Source organism: Saimiri boliviensis, chromosome 6 (genome assembly GCF_048565385.1).
Source record: "Saimiri boliviensis isolate mSaiBol1 chromosome 6, mSaiBol1.pri, whole genome shotgun sequence".
Lineage (NCBI taxonomy): Eukaryota > Metazoa > Chordata > Mammalia > Primates > Cebidae > Saimiri > Saimiri boliviensis.
In genome coordinates, this window is record NC_133454.1 from 108063954 (window position 1) to 108082575 (window position 18622).

The 18622-nt window shown below is 39.6% G+C and overlaps 1 protein-coding gene across 10 annotated transcripts in view; it reads right to left on the reverse strand.

The window, feature by feature from the left end:
* The window catches only part of LRRC4C (leucine rich repeat containing 4C), a 1358593-nt gene that overhangs the window by 168226 nt on the left and 1171745 nt on the right, over positions 1-18622 (reverse strand). For 4 of the 10 annotated variants that reach the window (XM_010333544.3, XM_074401336.1, XM_010333539.3 and 1 more), the window contains exon 1: positions 9474-10239. The exons of the other annotated variants lie outside the window; for them this stretch is intronic. The gene's annotated coding sequence lies outside the window, so the exon portion shown is untranslated. Of the gene's footprint in view, positions 1-9473; positions 10240-18622 lie in introns of those variants that run through there. 10 annotated transcript variants of the gene reach the window in all.

Here is an 18622-nt window from a genome sequence, read left to right on the forward strand (position 1 = left end):
CTTGTGGATCACTTGAGGTGAGGAGTTCGAGACCAGCCTTGCCAACATGGTGAAACTCCATCTCTACTAAAAATACAAAAATTAGCTGGGCATGGTGGCAGGTGCCTGTAATCCCAGCTACTCTGTAGGCTAAGGCAGGAGAACCATTTGAACCTGGGAGGTGGAGGATGCAGTGAGCCAAGATTACACCATGTACTCCATCCTGGGCAACAGAGTGAGACTTCGTCACACACACACACACAAAACTAAAAAAAAAAAAAAAAAAAAAAAAACCTTCCCTGGCATACCTCCTCACACTTTATCATAAATAATTTAATGGTCAGGAAATAATTCCTTTGGAAGTTCTGGGTCTAAAACTTGTTGAAAAGATTAAAAGAAATTGCTAGATTTTTAAAGCATGACTATTAATGCTTTATGAGCGGCTACCATAAGATTAATACTATAGAACTATTAACAATAAATAATTATTAATTATTTATAATTATAAAGTATTTATTAAAATATTTATAAAACTATTAATAATAAGTAATAAAGAACTATTAATATAAAACTATTAATTAATATAAAACTATTAATATAAAAACCCAAATACTCCAGTTCAACATATTTAACACATTTCTCTTCAAATTGCAAGATACAATTAAGCCATAATTAAATAGTATCATATCGTTTACCACTTCCCTTCATGTAATCCAGTGTTGTCTACTGCTCTTCAGGAGAGAAAAGAAGAAATATCCTTCTGTAGCCTGGAATCAAAGTATTACGACTATGAATGTATGTATGCCTGGCTCTCACAAAGCCAGGTGTTCACAAGTTGTGAAAAATAATTGCAGCTCATTATTTTCTATACTTAATGAAAGCACTTTTATTAGGGAGATATTTTTTCAATCTCTCATCATATTAGTCCGTTTATAGACATTACTCAAAATTCACATGCTCTTTCTGATAGTCATTCATGAGTAGGAAGGCCTGCTTCAAACAATGTTGAGGCTTGTGCAATGCACGACTCCAAGGGCCACCTTCATTTCTGTGAACAACATCAGTGAGGATTGTACATTGCCACATTTGTAGTAAGCCTATTAGGAGCTATATATGAGAACATAAAATTAGCACTAACATACATTTATAGAACTATTTTTAAAAATGAGATTTTCAAGAACTGCGATTATCAGCATTTCAAAAAGCCAACTCAATTTCATAAACATATTCATGTACTTGCATAAGGCAATTAAAGCACCTTTGCTTTTGGCTCAGTATATAGCAAACCATTTGATTTAAATGTTCATCTAGTGAACTTCAAAAAATGAGGGCTGCCAGGTACATGTTGTCTATTGGTAAAAATACAAAAGCAAATCACAATGTTTCATTATGCAAAGTAGTTATGAAAAATGGATCGCTACAGGAAAAATAATAAAACTTGATCTCAACAACAAAAAAAATTGGGAAAATAACAACCTATATCATAAACTGAAGTAAAGAAATTTCTTCACCTTAAAGATGTGTTAGATCAGGCCACTCATTTATTAGTTCTCCAAATACACTGAAAACATGTATGCACTATGTTAGTTAGATATGGGAGATGACCAGATGAATAAGATGAGTTTCATATTCTAAAAGAAGCCCCAATTTAGTGGGTTTTTGCCAAATACATACAATAGTAAGAGCTACCACAAATATATGAACAAAAGGTTTGCGTACAGAAGATAGAGATCAGTGGGCCTAGGGGAGCTTGGAAAGATGTTCCCAAAGGAGGTAACTTGCTCTGAGATTTGACATATGAAGACCATATCCTAGGCAAATGGATTAGGTCTCACCATGTTCGACTTCAAACTAACCTGGCCTGAACCCAGAGGACTAAAACATTTAGCATGGCCGGCAGATGGGAGAGGGCATGAATAGGCTGACTAGACTCTGCTGTTGAGAAGAGTCTATATTTCCCTCTAAAAAACATATTTCTATAATATAAAGAGGATGTTCATCATTACTTGTTAGGATGATACATCTAAAGGAAGAACGAGTAATGAACTATATGAGGAAAGGTTGGCATTATCAAAAAGACTAGTTCGAGACAATCTAGGAGAGAAACAGTAGAATCTGGACCAAGGCCACAGCGAGATAGACCAAAGCTGACTCTAAGACAGTGAGCAGATTGGATTTGATAACTGGTTGGATAGGAGGGAGGTTAAAGAGATATTGATATCATTTAAAACTGTCAATATCCAAGTTTCTGTTTCTGTTAGGTGAGGATTAAGGGGGAAAAGCATGTTATGTTTTCAATACAATTCCTGATGCATATCATGGTTTTTGGTGAACAGATAACCAGTTACAGATGGTGTATTAAGTTTCCAAGGCTTGTAAGAGACTCAGGTAATTAAGTGGGATCTTGCTGGCAATGGGCACTGATGAGTCTTCAGCATAGACGCGTTAGCCAGGATTTGAGATTCATCTCTCAAAAAAACCCCAACTAATGTCTTTCAGGGATGCAGAGAGACTGGGAGTAGAAGTGACTCAAAGGGGTAGCCCTCACTATTTAAGAAGAGCAGGAAAACAGAAGGAAGATGAAATGGTATCAATTAAGAAAGTGATCGATGAGGAGTGCCTCAGACCCTTGGAAGAATTTCAGGAAGCCAGAGGCAGGTGATGGGATAGTGTTACAGAGAGATCCAACACAAGAAGGACTGATATCAGATCTTGGGTCCCCACAATTAGAAGCTCATTTGGTTTATAGCATATCATTATCTAAACTCTAACCTTACTATTAGCATTGATCATACTTCTCATATAATTATGAATTTCCAGATGCCTTATAACATTTTGCAAAATATTTCTGTCCATTAGATATGTTCAATGAGTTGAGACAGTTTTGCCTAAGTCTTTCTTAGAAGTCACTTCTCTACTTAAGGGCACATTTGGAAATGACTGAGGACCGACAAATATATGGAAGGTATATGGGACCTATGTAGGTGGAGAACCTTCATTCCACCGAACAGGGGGAAGGGAAACTGTAGATATCTCAAGCCCAGTGAACATATTCAGATGGAGTACCAGGTTACAAAATAGTGAACTGCTATGTTTATTTGTTACCAAGTCAGCAAGTTTGACTTTACTGATTCTGATTTGGGGTTCTAAAGTCAGGAGACACATACTTTCTATTTCCAGCCTCACCATTTAGTGGCTGTATAACCTCAGACAAATTACTTAGCCTCTTTGTGTTTCTGTTTTCTAAGTAAAGATAAAGGAAAAAAAATACATGTTATATTTTCAATACAGTGCCTGGTGCATATCAAATGCTCAAGAAATGGTAGTTACTACTGTTTTTATTAAATTACAGTACTGCTCCCTTGTTGGTGGAGGAGATACATTCCATGATCCCCAGTGGATGCCTGAAACCACTGATAGTACCAAACCCTATGTACACTACAATCTTCCCAATAAAGACCTACCTATGATAAAGTTTAATTTATGTATTAGGCACAGTAAGAAATAACAACAACAATAATACAAGAGAGCAATTATAACAACATACTGTAATAGAATTATGTGAATGTAGTCGCTTTCTCTTAAAATCTCTGCTCGGTTGACCACAGGTAACTGACACCACCAGAAGTGAAACTGCAGATGAGAAGGGACTACTAGATACTTGTAAACCCTGGAAGTGTCGAAAGTTTGCCTAAGTGCAGAAAGCTATCATAAGCCTCTGCCAAAGTTGAAAGAAAAGTATATTAACTTCACGTAAGTTTTTCGTTATTTTTAGACTTCATTATGAATTTGATTGACGCTGAAAACCATGATCAAAAATAACATCAGCAACCTGGATAGCAAAGTTGGCAGGAAATCTTTATTTATATACTCCATAAAAGTAAAGCAAAACACTCACAGAATCTTGAATGTTAAATGTTCCCATTTCTGTTTGAAATAACCAAAGATTTCAAAGAAGTGGGCTAGAAATTATTGAGTGCCAATCATGTGCCAAATACTTAAGACATTTTACTGCTCCCAAAATAAATGCAAAAAAAAAAAAATCAATTTTACAGTCTAGGAAACCGAGGATTAAGAGGGTTAATTGACAAATTTAGGGACCCCAGCTAATAGGTGATGAAACAAATTCGAAATCCAAGGTTTGTCTATTTCGAATCTTGAAGTATGTTCCCTTCAAACTGTATGAACATTTCCTTCACCTTTTTACCCACATATCTGCCATTTTAACACAATTCTGCCTTTTTCATAGAATACTTTGTGATTCTTCTCCACATTTTAATAACTAGTTTCCAAAGATCAATAATTATAGATTTTTAATTCTTGGGAATACTAAATTCCTGGGTAGTCAGTTATGAACGCAGGATCCTAAAATCTTAGTGCTTGAAGTAACCGAAGTTTTTACTTGATCTAACAGGAGAGAATACAGAACCTAGAAAGGTAAGGTGACTTGCGCAAAAGGTCACAGTTCATTAACGACAACACCGAGAATAATAACGACACGCTGCATCATGTAACTTTCAGACCTCAGGTTTTCCAACATAAGGAAGCAACTTAATGTTACTGTGTGTGTGTGTGTGTGTGTGTGTGTGTGTGTGTGTGTGTGCACTTAGTATGCTCATTGGCTTTCTTATTAAGCTTCTATAAATTCCCAAAGGCTAGGCTTCCGGTATATATGTGTGTTTGCATACACTCTTGTACGTGCACACATTTCAAATATGTAGAGGAGGTGTTTCTTAAACCAAGTTCATTCAAGCCATATTTATTGCATGCATACTATTTTCCAGTCATTCTTCTGAGGGACTGAGGACATAATAAAACCCTTGCATTCAGGAAATGTTATAAGCACATTGTCACAGCCACAAGAGGAGCCTAATTAAATTTCAACGGTCAAATAAACGTTTTCCATAAAAATTATTTTGAAGAAATGAAAGATGCAACAGATTCCTGACCTTCTTAGGGAATCTTCTGAAATACCGTTTACGGATCATTCATGTTCTTATGCCTGTATTATAAAGTACTTCACATTCTAACCAAAGTTTACATGGACACAGAGTATATTTTCCACAATTCACAAAGTATATTTCAATCCTTACTGAGGGAATGGCATTCAGTAAGGCACTTCTAAATATGTTTTAAAAAGGCAGGACCTTGCCAAAAATGGTCATATCTATTTATGTGTTACTCCCACCATAATCCCATCTATATATTTCTCTTTCTTAATCTATGCCAATGTGAACTTAGAGTGACAGCTTCCCTCCAATAGAGTCCATATCTGTTTTTCTGCAGACCTAAACTAAAATCAGAGATGATCCATTTAAACATGCATTTATGGAATGCTTGCTGTGCGTGACATATGCAATCTGATCTCATCCTCACAGTAGTCAGTTCCATGCGGTTGTTATTACCTCTGTTTTACAGATAAGCAAACGGTCTCAGAGAGGTTAAATGATGCATGTCACACATGTGACCCAGTGGGAAGCTGAGTATTTAAATTCACTTAAGATGCTAGAATCCAAGTTTCACCTAATTTCTTACTCACCAATAGGAAGCATGCAAAGAAGTAAAAATTTATCAAGTGTCAAGAACTTTCATAATTTCTATCTCTTCTACAGGTCAATGAAAAATGGTCAGCTTTCAAATGCTTTTCCAATATTCACACAGATTTCAAATTGTTTTCATTGAAAAGAAAGGTGAGAAGCCAATGGGTATCTCTCAAGCCTAACTGCAGAATTATCAACCACAGATAAGACATTAAGAATAACAATTACTACAGTAGGACTCGTTTTCTCTTAAGGGCAAAACAGGTCTCTGGAAGAATATTAAGGAAACAGAGAACAGGGCTGCTACTGTAGAGAATGAAAGTATGAGCAATGACCATGACTGCCTGCCTTAGAAAACCACTGATGTGGGAAGAATTGCACATGTAAACAATGACGTGTATGTCTGCATTAAATCTTCATCATTCTATATATTCTAATGAGTCTTTAGCCTATCACAAAGCAAATATTTTGTTTAATGAACAGAGCATTCATTTTGACTAGAATTGTGAATCCAAATTGTGGTTTTGGGGGCCTTAATATTAGTAATAGAATTTTAGACCACATAATTTAAATTACATAACTGCATAGACATTTGCCTTTATTTTGTACATCCAGGTCCAGACTACGTAATATGTGGCTAAAATGACACATTTAAAGTATGAGAGCTCTCTTATTCAACTTTTAGACCAAAAGCATACACAGTGCATTAATTGCATTCTTTCCCTGTAAAATTTCATGGAAGTATGATTTTTGCTGAGATTCATTTTTCTATACTTTGAGGAGAAAGTCAGAATGTACAGTTTCTAGGATGAGGCAGCACTTCATATCTAAAATAATAGATTGAGCCAATTTGTCCTGATAATACCTCAAATGAGGATCCCGGCAACTACTGTAAGGTCAGTTGCACGGTCCCTATTTTTCATGTATAGATGCTCAACCTGTTAAAATGCTTAGCCAGACTGTTATTCTCAGGAAATTAATCCACGTTAATCCAAGAATAACCAGAACTAACAGACATCCTTAGTCCATTATGCTTTCAGCTTTGCATAACACTACTTTTAAGTCATAAAACAATTTGACAAATTACATATTATAATTCCCATCTCACAGACTAGACAATTGAGAGCCAGGGAAATTAAAACTATTGCTCAAAGGGCACAGCTATTATACTTGAGTTAGAAGATATTTGAAAAGGTAACTTTAAAACTTGTAAAACCCAGCAGCTTTCTGGGCACAGGGTCCTCAGCAGATCCTGGTAGACAACTGCTTACTCAAATGTCTTTCAGTGAGCACCAACTTGGGCCCTGACATCCACTGATGAAGTAAGTTTCCAGCTCTATCATTACCCTAATTCTCCGAACAGTACATGAACAAATGCAGGGTTTCTGAACAAATCCGTTTAAAACACATCAGTGCTTAACCAAAATGCAAGGCCAACTCTGACTTGTAAATCAAAGCATTAACCCCCACGTGGGCCATAGGTTCCTAACCATAGAGCTGCTGAAATGATTTGCCAGTATGAAAGATGATGACACCTTTGACACCCCATTATCTCCATAAGTGGAGGGGGTGGGAGGACATGTTTCCGACCAAAATTTTGAACAGGTTCTCTCTCTTTCTCCTTACCTCTCTCCCTTTCTCTCTCTTAGGAAAGTTGCATGTGTACATTACATGTGGAGGGTACAGGAAGGAGGTGACACTATCAAGGAGAGAAATGTATTGATGGATCTAATTAGAGCAGCATTCAAGAAATCTGATGTTGACAAAAGATATATATATATATATATATAAATCTCCAATGAGCAGACTCAACCTAATTTCAAGGCTGGGTTTCCCATGTGAAGCCAGGAACTGAACTATAAAAGTGAAAAAGCATCAAAGTACATGTTTTTCTTCTGACTTGTTTGTCATTGTGCTAAGTTCCCGCTGAGCCGGAACTTAAGATAACTTGCGTCATTCCATGTCTACAAATGGTGACTTAACTGTGGTAACATAAAACAAAGCAAACAAGCAAACAGACAAATATTTTAAAAAGTGCAGAGAACTATGAAAATATATGCACAAGCCTATGGAGATTTCAGGGAATAAAACCATTTGGCACAATTATTTTCATAGGTTGGTAAATTTATTGCCTGATCTGTGTTCCGACAGGAAACATGTGCCCAGAAAAATAAATTAGAGAAGTGCTCAGCTGTAGGCTAGTTTAGTTAAGGAGTAATGAAAAGGATAAGAATAGATGATGTGAGTGTAAGAACAGGCTCGGATGCTTTCAGCTGGGTGTCTCTGGTTTCTATTATCATCTCTCTAATATAAATGGAACTCTACAGTTCTTTAATGACTCTCTAGGGACCACCACTCACAGGATTAAACACTAAGAGGGGACCCAAGAGAATGCTGCCTTTCATCTCCTTAGGGATGTGTCAGAGTTGTGAATCTTATTATTATTATTTTTAATGACATTCAAGTGAGGATTATCTAAACTATGCTATAGAAAGGAAAAGAAGAAAGGAAGAGGGAGAGAGGGAAGAAGGGAGGAAGGGAAGAGAGAAAATGAATGTTGGAGTTTGTAACCCTTGAGGTCTAGATTGGCAGAAGTTTTATTTTAAGCTCTCAGGACCAAAGTGTCTTCCTCTGACCCTTCCTCTTAAAATAGCATTAAAAATACAGGAGTAGACACGCTACATATACCTGTCCAGTTTGAATCCCAAACTGACTTTTGCCTGGTTGTTCTGAGGCTTGTGTGAGTCACCTGTCTCGTGCTGTTTGGCCATTAATGAAAGAGTTACAGCTTCTCTAGGCCTCAGTTTCCCTTTTTTATTGACATGAGATCTCTGGAGAGTCTTCCGGCTCTAAAGTTATATGAGTCTATGATTCTGATAGAAGGCCCCAGAGAGGAATAGAGAAGAGTGAAGGAGAAGAGTTCTGTAAAAAAAACGTTGGCTTCATGGCTTTGGCAGCAATGGGGGAGGAGGGAGGAGGGGAGGTAATCCTACAGAAGCTCAGACTTTTTAAGCATTTTCCACCTTCTGCTTTATTTTTTATATCGGCCTCTTTTTGCCCAGACAAAGCTGGCACATGAGAAGCATCAGTGCTCGACATAGACCTCTTCTTCAGCTGCTTTTTCTAAGTTAACACAGGACACTAGATTTCTTTCTTTTTCTGAGAAGCTGTGAACTGGTGATGTTGCAAAGGTTTCTGGCAAAACCCAAGCGACTGCTCAAGCCCTCTACAGTCTATACACAGCCTCTCTGTAATCCAAAGAAGTCCTCAGTTAGAAGGGGGTGGAGTTGGAGAGAAGCAGGCCCCCCTTGTTTCATTTTTAGCACTGGTGTGAACCCTGGTAATCTGAAGACCACATCTGGGCATGTATATGCAAGGATCATTGAGGAAACTACAGCCGCTTCTCTCCACCAGCTTTGTCCCTCAAAGCCCACCCTTTCTCCCTCCACCCACGCACCAGCCAGAAGCCACCCTTCAACTGCTTGGTTTATTGTCATATTTTTGTGTTAATACATTCTGTTGATCTGCAATGTCAGATTGAATAATGAAATTTAAATTGAGTCCCTTCGATTTCCAATAGCTAAACATTTGTGCATCTAACTCCGGGGCTGACAAGCAACTTAAATGCATTCTAGAGTGTCAGTCACACGGCACTGGCACCCCACACTGCAGCGGCTTTCTTGGGGAGCTTTTTTTTTTTTTTTTTTCCTGGTGAACATTTGCAAAGGCGTCTGCCTAGGATGCAGTCAACCTGCATCCTTATAGCAAACTGGCTTATCGGTGAGCACAGACTGAGGAAGCAAATGTGTGGGCCACCCATTCCCTTATTTTCTGGCCCCCAATAGCTAGTCCTTAAAAAAAACGAGGGAGGGGGGAGAGAGGATACAGAGACCAAGAACACCAAATCAACTGACATTTTCTTTACCAATAAATAAGAAAATAAGGGTCACTCACTGTATTTCAGACTGATCACAGCAACATCCAGATGGAAATCCAGGTGGTTAAGAACAAGAGAAAACGCATGATCTTGATAGCAAAAAGAAAAAAAATTTTAAAAAAAAAGGAGGTTGATGAAGAAAAATCCAACTGCAATTATCCGTCAATTTTAGTCAACATAGGCACAAATCCAACTGTGCTCTGCTGGTTTCTCTCCCCCAATCAATGCCTCATTCTGCCGCGGTCAACTTTTCTTCTCTGAAATTTCTTTGCAGATGTATTATTAATTTCCTCTCTTCTTGTGGGAAATTCAAAAAGAAAGGAAAACACCACCGAACCAGTTCTTTACTTTGCTAAAAAAGCCCCAAACTTTTCATTCCAAAAATATCTTCTTGGTGTACTTTCTCCTTTATAGAGAAAAATGAACATACTTTTTTCTTTGTGAATCCTCCGTTCTCCATTTCCAATCATCCTTTTTTTTTTTTTTTGCGGGGGGAGGGGAACAGCTGCTTTAAGATTATTTATTTATGTCAGAACACACCAACCCCCGCGGGTCTAACCCTGGTTTATTTCATTCTTGAATGCTCCCTGTGTGCACATATACACATTTGTGTTAAGATCCAGGACTCACAAGAAAAAGCTTCATTCCTCCTTCTCTCTTGCACAATCAGTTTATCCACTGCGTTCGATTCCAGGAGAGAGCTGCGTCCCGCGTCCTTCATTTTTGCAAGGCACCCAACAGCCACCACCACCACCACCACCACCACCACTACCAAAAAAAAAAAAAAAAAAAAAAAAAAAAAAAAAAAGGAAAAGAAAAAAAAAGTCTCCTTTTACATCGTCAATTCCTCTCCCCAGCCTCCACTTCGAAGAATTTGGGGAGCAACTTCCCCCCAACTCTCCATCCTTCCGGCCGGCCCCTTCGCCAAAGATCTGATTAGATTTCTCATCACAACCCAGTGCGCAATTGAATTTTTGATTTCAGCCACCCGGCCAGCCACCTTCTCCTCTCCCCTCCAAACTCCGGTTATATCCCGTCTCCTTCCCTCCACCGCCTCTGCAATTTCATAATCTCACGTTAAATGGAGTGCGGGGGGCGGGGGCGGGGGCGGGGGCGGAGGTAGTGGAGGAAAATTTCAAGGCTCCGTCAGCTGTCAAGAAGAAACCCGTTCCTCCCCCCGGCTACTTTTTAAAAAATCTTTTTAAGGCTGGGGTGCCTTTCCTTCCTCTGTCGCCGCCCCCACCCCCGGCACCCGGTCCAGATCCTCCAGGTGTTGCAGAACTCCGCGGTCGGGGCCGGGATCAGGGGGGGGACGCGGGATGCGGCCCCTCGCCGGTGGCCCCTGCCAGCCCCCGGGCCCCCTTCTCCTCCATCAGCCGGCCGTGGCTCCCGGGGCGCCGCGGCGTTGGAAGTTGAGACTGGGGCTTTTATTTGAAATGGGGAGGACGAAGTGAGGGGACTGACAGGGTGGTGGGCAAATTAACACACACACCCACAGACACACACACACACACACACACACACACACACCCCAAAAATTTAAAAAAGAAAAAAAGAAGAAAAAAAGGAAGGAAACGGGTAGGAAAAAAGAAAACAAAAACAAAAACAAAAAACAACCCTAATCGCTGGCTCTTGTCATCCTTCTGAAATGCAACTGCAGCTTTGATCTCATTTCCAGCTGCGCTGGGTGCGCGTTGGAGCCACAAGTTGGTTCCCGTCGGCGCAGCCCTTCCCGGCGCCCGCCAGGCTTCTGCGGGGAGACGCGTGCTCGGGAGCGCGGCTGCCCCGCGCCGTCCTCAGCGCCATCGCCCCGGCTCTCGGCTCCCCGCGCGGCGGAAACCCCGGTCCCCTTCCATCCACTTGGCTCTGAACTCTCTTCCCCGCCTCCCTCTGCGCTCTCCCCTCTTTTCCTCCCAGATCAATGCTCTCCCCGCGCCGGCGGCCGCTCTCGCCGGCCTCGGCTCTCTCTCGGCCAGTGCCGCGTCCGGACGCCTGGGGTCCTGGCTTCCAAAAGCTCCTTTCGGACTGCAGTCGCCTTCCCTCCTCCGTCCCTCTCTCTTTCCCCTTTTCCTTTCCCTGTCTCTGCTTGTGATCAGTAAAATACAATTACCCAATTACCTCCCATCATCTTAGCACTGATTGGTCAATTGCTTTAACACTTGAAGTCAGGGAAGAGGGGATTGGAGCCTCTGAGGTGTGGCACTGCTGCCACCTGGAGGGCAGAGCTGGAACAGCTGAGTCTCAAAGCGAACCCCCCACGCCGGGAGGTTAGTGACAGGCAAAGAAATTCAGGCTGTGTGGGAGAAGTCAGTTTTGTTTTTTTTGTTTTTTTTTGTTTTTTTTTTTTTCCTCGAAAAGCCTGCCTGTTTTCATCCAGAAATCCAGGAGTTTTGAGCTACAAAGAGGAAGACATTAAAATCAAACCACCACCAAGATTCAAAATTATCAGCAAACACACAAAGCTGTTGTTTCAGATTGCAGGGGAAGAGCCTCTGCCCTCTATGGTCAAGCACACTAGTCTCAAGGTGACGGTTAACACATTACTATTACTTAGATGGGCGTGGTGGCTCACACCTGCCAGCACTTTGGGAAGCTGAGGCGGGTGGATCACGAGGTCAGGAGTTCGAGACCAGCCTGGCCAACATGCTGAAACCCCCGTCTCTAGGAAAAATACAGAAATTAGCCAGGTGTGATGCCTACTCGGGAGGCTGAGGCAGGAGAATCGCTTGAACCCGAAAGGTGGAGTTTGCAGTGAGCCATTGCACTCCAGCCTGGGCAACAGGAGCAAGACTCCCTCTCAAAAAAAAAAAAAAAAAAAAAAAAAAAAGAATGGGCTCATCAGAAAGAATCCTGAGTAGCTTAAAAGCTACTGGGGAGGGAGGCTGAGGTTGAGCAGGATAATCTCACCAGGAGGAAGCAACTGTAAAGGCCAGATAGCAGCCTTCAGCCTATGCAGTGTTGCAGTAAATTGGCCTGTTCAGTTTGTACAAGACATCCAGGACAGCTTGACAACTCAATTCCAACATCCCTGGTCCAGGATGTGGACTTTTCCGTCAACTTGCGTTAGATAAATCGTTGGCACATTTTGAATTCATTGGCTCTCCTTAGAAAGAAGGACTGAGACAACAAAATAATGCTATTAATATTATATTTGTATTGGTTTCTTTTTCCACTGTATAATTATCATAAGGCCCTTTCAGTAACCTATGGACATTCACTTTATGTCATTTATGTATGTAACCTTGAGATATGAATGAAATAAATAAAATTAGGAATGATAATTCAAACAATACTATATATATATATATATATGGGATAAAGAAATGTTTCTGTTTTGTGTGCCCAAAGTAATGATCTTTGTGCTGATTTTATTTTGAGAGAACAGGATATGTACTTGGTCTAAAAGAAGTTTTAAAGAAAGTGTGTAAATCATTATGGAAGATAGCATTAGACAGAAAGGAGAAAAGGTTTATTAAGAGAACATCAGAAGCATATCCAAGTTCATACAAAATGCCGTTTTTCTTCTTTTCTGTTCCCTTTAGTGTACATGCATAGTTCCTTGCTCAGAGTTAAAAAAAAATTACATCTGTAATGTTCTTTGCATATTAAGAGCATGCTTTAATGTGCATTTTAGATGTCAGTACATGCAAGGGGAAAAACTTTTCCTTGCACACGGATTGTGATTTATTGTAATTTCTCCATCTTTCTGGAGAGCTTTGATGTTATGAATTACATCAAAATGTGAATTTCTTGAGGGTTAATGGCATTGCTTCTATTTTTAAATGAATGCTGCATTGATTGATTCAAAACACTAGTGGACAGTTGACTTTAATTTGCGTTTTGAAGCTCTTACCCTTATATGCCAATTATAGCTTATCCACTAATAAACGATTAAAAGTACATTCACTAGCTGCACTCGATAGCTTCAAAGGAACCTATCCTCTGATTCTGAAGTAAGCTAGAAGCCATTTGAAATGAAAATTTTCTTTTTAGGGATTTTGACAGCAAAGGCAGGACCATTGATTTGTTTTTTTCAGAGCTGATTATTAGCTATCTATCAGACATCTTTAATGCTATCAGAATGAATTAATCTACTAGGCAAAGCAGCAGAGACAGATAAGTAGTATTTGGCTAAAAGGAAAAAGGAATAGCTTCCCTCTCCTGTTAACCTTCCCCTCCAGCAGTATCTTTACCCACATCACTGACTCGTTCACACTATATGACCTTGAATTAGTCGAGTGGCTTTTATTTTTATATTTAGATTGAACCAGTAATTATTGAGAATCCATATGGCATTTTTTCGGGGGGTTATACTTTTTATATATATCACCTTATTTAATTCTCAAAACAACCCCCGAGAGATTTTGAAGATGGAAACAATGAAGCTTAAAGTCACAATCTTGGAAAATGACACAGCCAGAATTTGAACCCAGATCTTCTCAATGCCAATTCTTCTGTAACATCCAGGCTTAGTTTACATGGGGAACACCCCTATGTCAGCTATCAACATGCAGGCTGTCATTTTCTTCCCTGAATGCCAGGCATGCATGTGTAACCGTTTGAGAGGATGGCAATTCCACGTTTGTCACTGAACGACCTTACTCAAAAGAGAATTGGAATAAGTGATAAACAAGCTAACTGTCATGAAAGTACACGTGCAAACCAAATTGTTGCTGAAAAAAAAAAAACATATTATTGATATGTATGCAGTAGAGGTTGCCAGGTACTGTTAACAGTGACAGAGTACGTATTCAAGTAAAAATCTTCATAACAGCTCTTTTGGAAGAAATAATATTATACCACCACCCTCCCCATTAGCCCATCTAGTTACCAAAGGCATGGAGAGGACAAAATTCCTTTTTGAAAGGACAGGCCTTAAGAGAAGAGGAGGCACAGTGCTAGCATTCCAGATTTGCTCTACGGACATGCAGAGCTCTACCTTTGTCCCTCTCTGACTTGTAGACATGAGTCATTAAACAAAACTATCATCTTATTTCACTGTATGTTCGTGACTGTAGCTGGCATAATCTGTAGCAAACAGCAGGGGACAGCATCTTGTAATCAGAAATACAAACCAGCAAATAGAACAAATTCAGTAACTGCTTAAAAGTAAAAAAAAATGAATGTGTTTATTGTTTATTAATTGGATTTAAGAGGCTGTAGGCTACTCTATTCAAGCACAATACATACTTAAGGTTCTCATCTTTATTCTGTGTTATAAATCCTGGAAATAAATATTCTTTTTTCACGTCCAATAGTATTACACAGGGACCACAATATCCTCTGGGATAATTGTATCAAGCTTGCCTGTATAGTCCCATATAATGGCATGTGAATTAATTTCATTAAAACAACTTATTTTTGACTGGACCAGTTGGCTCATGCCTGTATTCCCAGTACTTTGGGAGGCTGAGGTGGGTGGATCACAAGGTCAGGAGATTGAGACTACCCTGGCAAACATGGTGAAACCCTGTCTCTACTAAAAATACAATTAAAAAAAATATAGCTGGGCACAGTGGCGCATGCCTACAGTCCCAGCTACTCAGGACGCTGAGGCAGGAGAATCCCTTGAACCTGGGAGGCAGAGGTTGCAGTGAGCTGAGATCACACCACCGCACTCCAGCCTGGCCAAAGAGCGAGATTCTGTCTCAAAATAAAACAAAAACAATTATTTTTTGAAAACTACTTTGATGTTTAAATTCAATACTTAGTGGGAGTTTACTACACATTACATTAGATAATATTCTATAGATATTGTATTTTAGAACTAGAAGATATCCTAACAATCCTCTATTCTTTATTTCTTGAAATATAGATAAAAGATTCTAAAGTCCTAAATATTGATTTGCAAATTTCTGCTTTTTTTCAAGGTACTCTCCACATGATGGCTACTCCTCCACTCAGCCCTCAACCCGTATAGTCTTATTTGTTGTTCTCTCATACTTTTTAATATTTGTTTTAGTAACTAGCATTTAATGAGGACTTAAAAGTGCCAAGCATGTTTCTATGTATGTTACAGATTTCAACTCATACAGTCCTTCCAACTATCTTATGAAGTAGGTGCCATCGATAAAATTGGAGTTAAGGTTAAATAAGGGCACCTCGCTAGGAAGTGATAGAGGCAAGACTGTAACTCAGATTATTTCATCTCAGAGATTGTTCCTAACACGTATTTCCTACCATTACTTACTGCAGTGGATGGAAATGATTTGCTCATGTCTATGTCCCCGCCTCCAATCCCCAAACCATGATTTATTTCACAAGAGCATTGTTTGTATTTCTAATGCTTTGTACATTGCTGAGTGAATAAATCTCTAAGATTATGCTCATAGGTAATGGAAAGACCTACATTTTTTGGTCTCTTACCCAATATTCTCTTCACTGTGGTGCACGAAATTCTAAAAAGATGAGATACTTATCATAATTATTAAAATAGAAAAACTAAGAGAAGATACCATCAAATAAGATGATTTCATCAGAGAAGTATAACTTTTGAATCAGTTAGCAATGAATGCATAATAAACCACTTGAAATCTTGATAGCTGAAAACAACAATCATTTATTATTTTTCATGAGTCTAAGGGCTGGTCAGATATTGGTTAAGTGGCCCTTCTTGATCTTGGCTGAGTTAACTGATGATTTAGAATGGTCTCAGCTATGGTCACTGGTGCAACTGTGCTTCACTCCACATCTCTCTCTCTTCATCAGTTTGGACCAAGCATATTTCTTAGCAATGGCAGAAATCCAAGAGAGCAAGCAGAGGATCATGAGTACCTTTCTAGTCTTCTGTGTGAATTGTATCAGCTAACTTCCCATTGGCCAAAGAAAATCACTTAGTTGAGCACATTGTCAAGGAACAGGATAGATCATTCTATCTTCGAGGGGAGGTGTATTAGTCTGTTTTCAGGTTGCCATAAAGATATACCCAAGACAGGGTAATTTACAAAGAAAAGAGGTTTAATCAAATCACGGTTCTGCATGGCTGGGGAGGCTTCAAGAAACTTACAATTATGGCAGAAGAGGAATAAGCACTTCTTACCTGGTGACAGACAGCTAGCAAGAGCAGGACAAACTGCCTTACAAAACCAGCACATCTCCTGAGAACTCACTCACTATTTTGAGAACAGCATGGGGGAAAAGTTACCCATGATCCAGTCGCCTCCCATGAGGTCCCTCCCCCAACACATGGGAATTATAATTCAAGATAAAATTTGGGTGGAGACACAGAGTCAGACCATATGAGGAGGTTACTGTAAAATTATATAAAACAATAGCAAGGTGAGAATCAGAGTGATCAACTACACCCTCTCTCCCTTATGAATAATAAAGGTCCTTGGTGATTACTGGGGTTTTCTGGAAAGAAAGTTGTCCACATTAGGGACCATCTATTCAGTCATTTATTTCAACATACGTATAATCTCCAATTATGTGCCAAGTATTATGGAAGTCATCACTAATGGCACCTATTGATACTGTCTCAGGAATGGCTCACAGATGTGTGCCATAAAGAGTGTACCCATTTTTCTTGATTACTTTAGAGAGACCGCTGTCAGGTTCCTCTGTGGATTCTGCCACTCATCTTTCTTCATATCCATTCTATCTCCTCTCTAGTACCATTTAGCTTGTGAAAAAGGGAAGTGGGTGAGAGGAAAGTTTAAATGAGCAAACATTAAAAAGAAAATCTGTTTCATGTGTACAATGACAAGAAACCACCACATTGAAAAAAAAAAAAACTATTTGTAACGCACAGAACAAGATTCATAGATTAAATACAAAAATAGTTCTTAAAATAGCTAAAATGAATGGGGGAAAAAAAACTACTTGAAAAGCCAATTAGATGAAGAACTGGTTATTTTAACACTTATTGGGACCCACGTTGCTCATAGTGCCTGGTCCTTTGACCTCTTAATAAATTTTGATTGACTAGGTGAATGAACTGTCCACTTGGTTAGGGGAGGAACATGGATAGACAGTAGTTATGCTAATTACAATCAATGATGTCATAATATGGTCAGAATTTTACGGAAGTGTAAAAAGCTGGGGGGTGGAAGGCAGAGGAGACAGTAGCTACCTCAATGTGGGGCCAGACCAAGAGGACTTCACAAATAAAAACTGTATTAGGCTGTACTTGCATTGCTATGCCCAAAATTTGACACTGGGTAATTTATAAGGAACCAGGTCGAATTAGCCCATGGTTTGGCTCTATAGGAAGCAGCATAGCATATGCTTCTAGGGAGGCCTTAGGGAGCTTATTCTCATGGTGGAAGGCAATGTGGGAACATGGTGGGAGCAGGAGCAAGAGAGAGAGAAAGGGGAGGTGCTACTCACTTTTAAACGACCTGATTTCACAAGAACTCACTAATGTGAGTAGAGTCCCAAAGGGGATGGTGTTAAACCATTCATGAGACATCTGTCTACATGATCTAGTCATGCCCTCCTGGCCCCACCTCCAATGTTAGGGATTATAATTTGACATGAGACTTGATGGAGACACAGATTCCAAACCGTATCAGAAATGCTAATGTATTAAAGGCTTCATGCATGTGAACGTAGCTGGTGATTGCAGAATTGCCCATTTGGCAGCCAGAGGACAAAGAACAAAATGCATTCTAAGAAAAAATAATTTGTTGCCCAAAGATTAACAGAGTTAAAGCTTAACTAATTTACAAACTCAGTTATGGTTGAGGTGATCAACTATTAGATGCCATGTACAAATCCAAAGAGTCCAGCTTTTGAAATACAGTCATTCCTCTGTATTGGTGGGGAAGATATGTGTGGTGAATCAAAGGATTTCCAGCAGACGACAAAATCTGAGAATGTTCAAGTCCCTTATATAAAATAGTATAGTATCTGCATGTAATCTGTGCACAGCCCCACATACACTTGAAATCATATCTAGATTACTTACCTAATACAATCCCTCCACATCACTTCATTCTTCAGGATTCAGTGCAGTACTCAGCTCTTGGCAAATTCACGTTTTGCTTTTTGAAACTGTAATTTTTTATTTCTTGATTCTTTATTTCTTAGCCTCTTAGCAGAGGCTAGCTCTGCTGCCCAGGCTGGAATGCAGTGGTACAATCATGGCTCACGACAGCCTAGAACTCCCGGGCTCAAGTGATTCCCCACCTCAGTCTCCAGAAGAGCTAGGATTACAGGTGTGAGC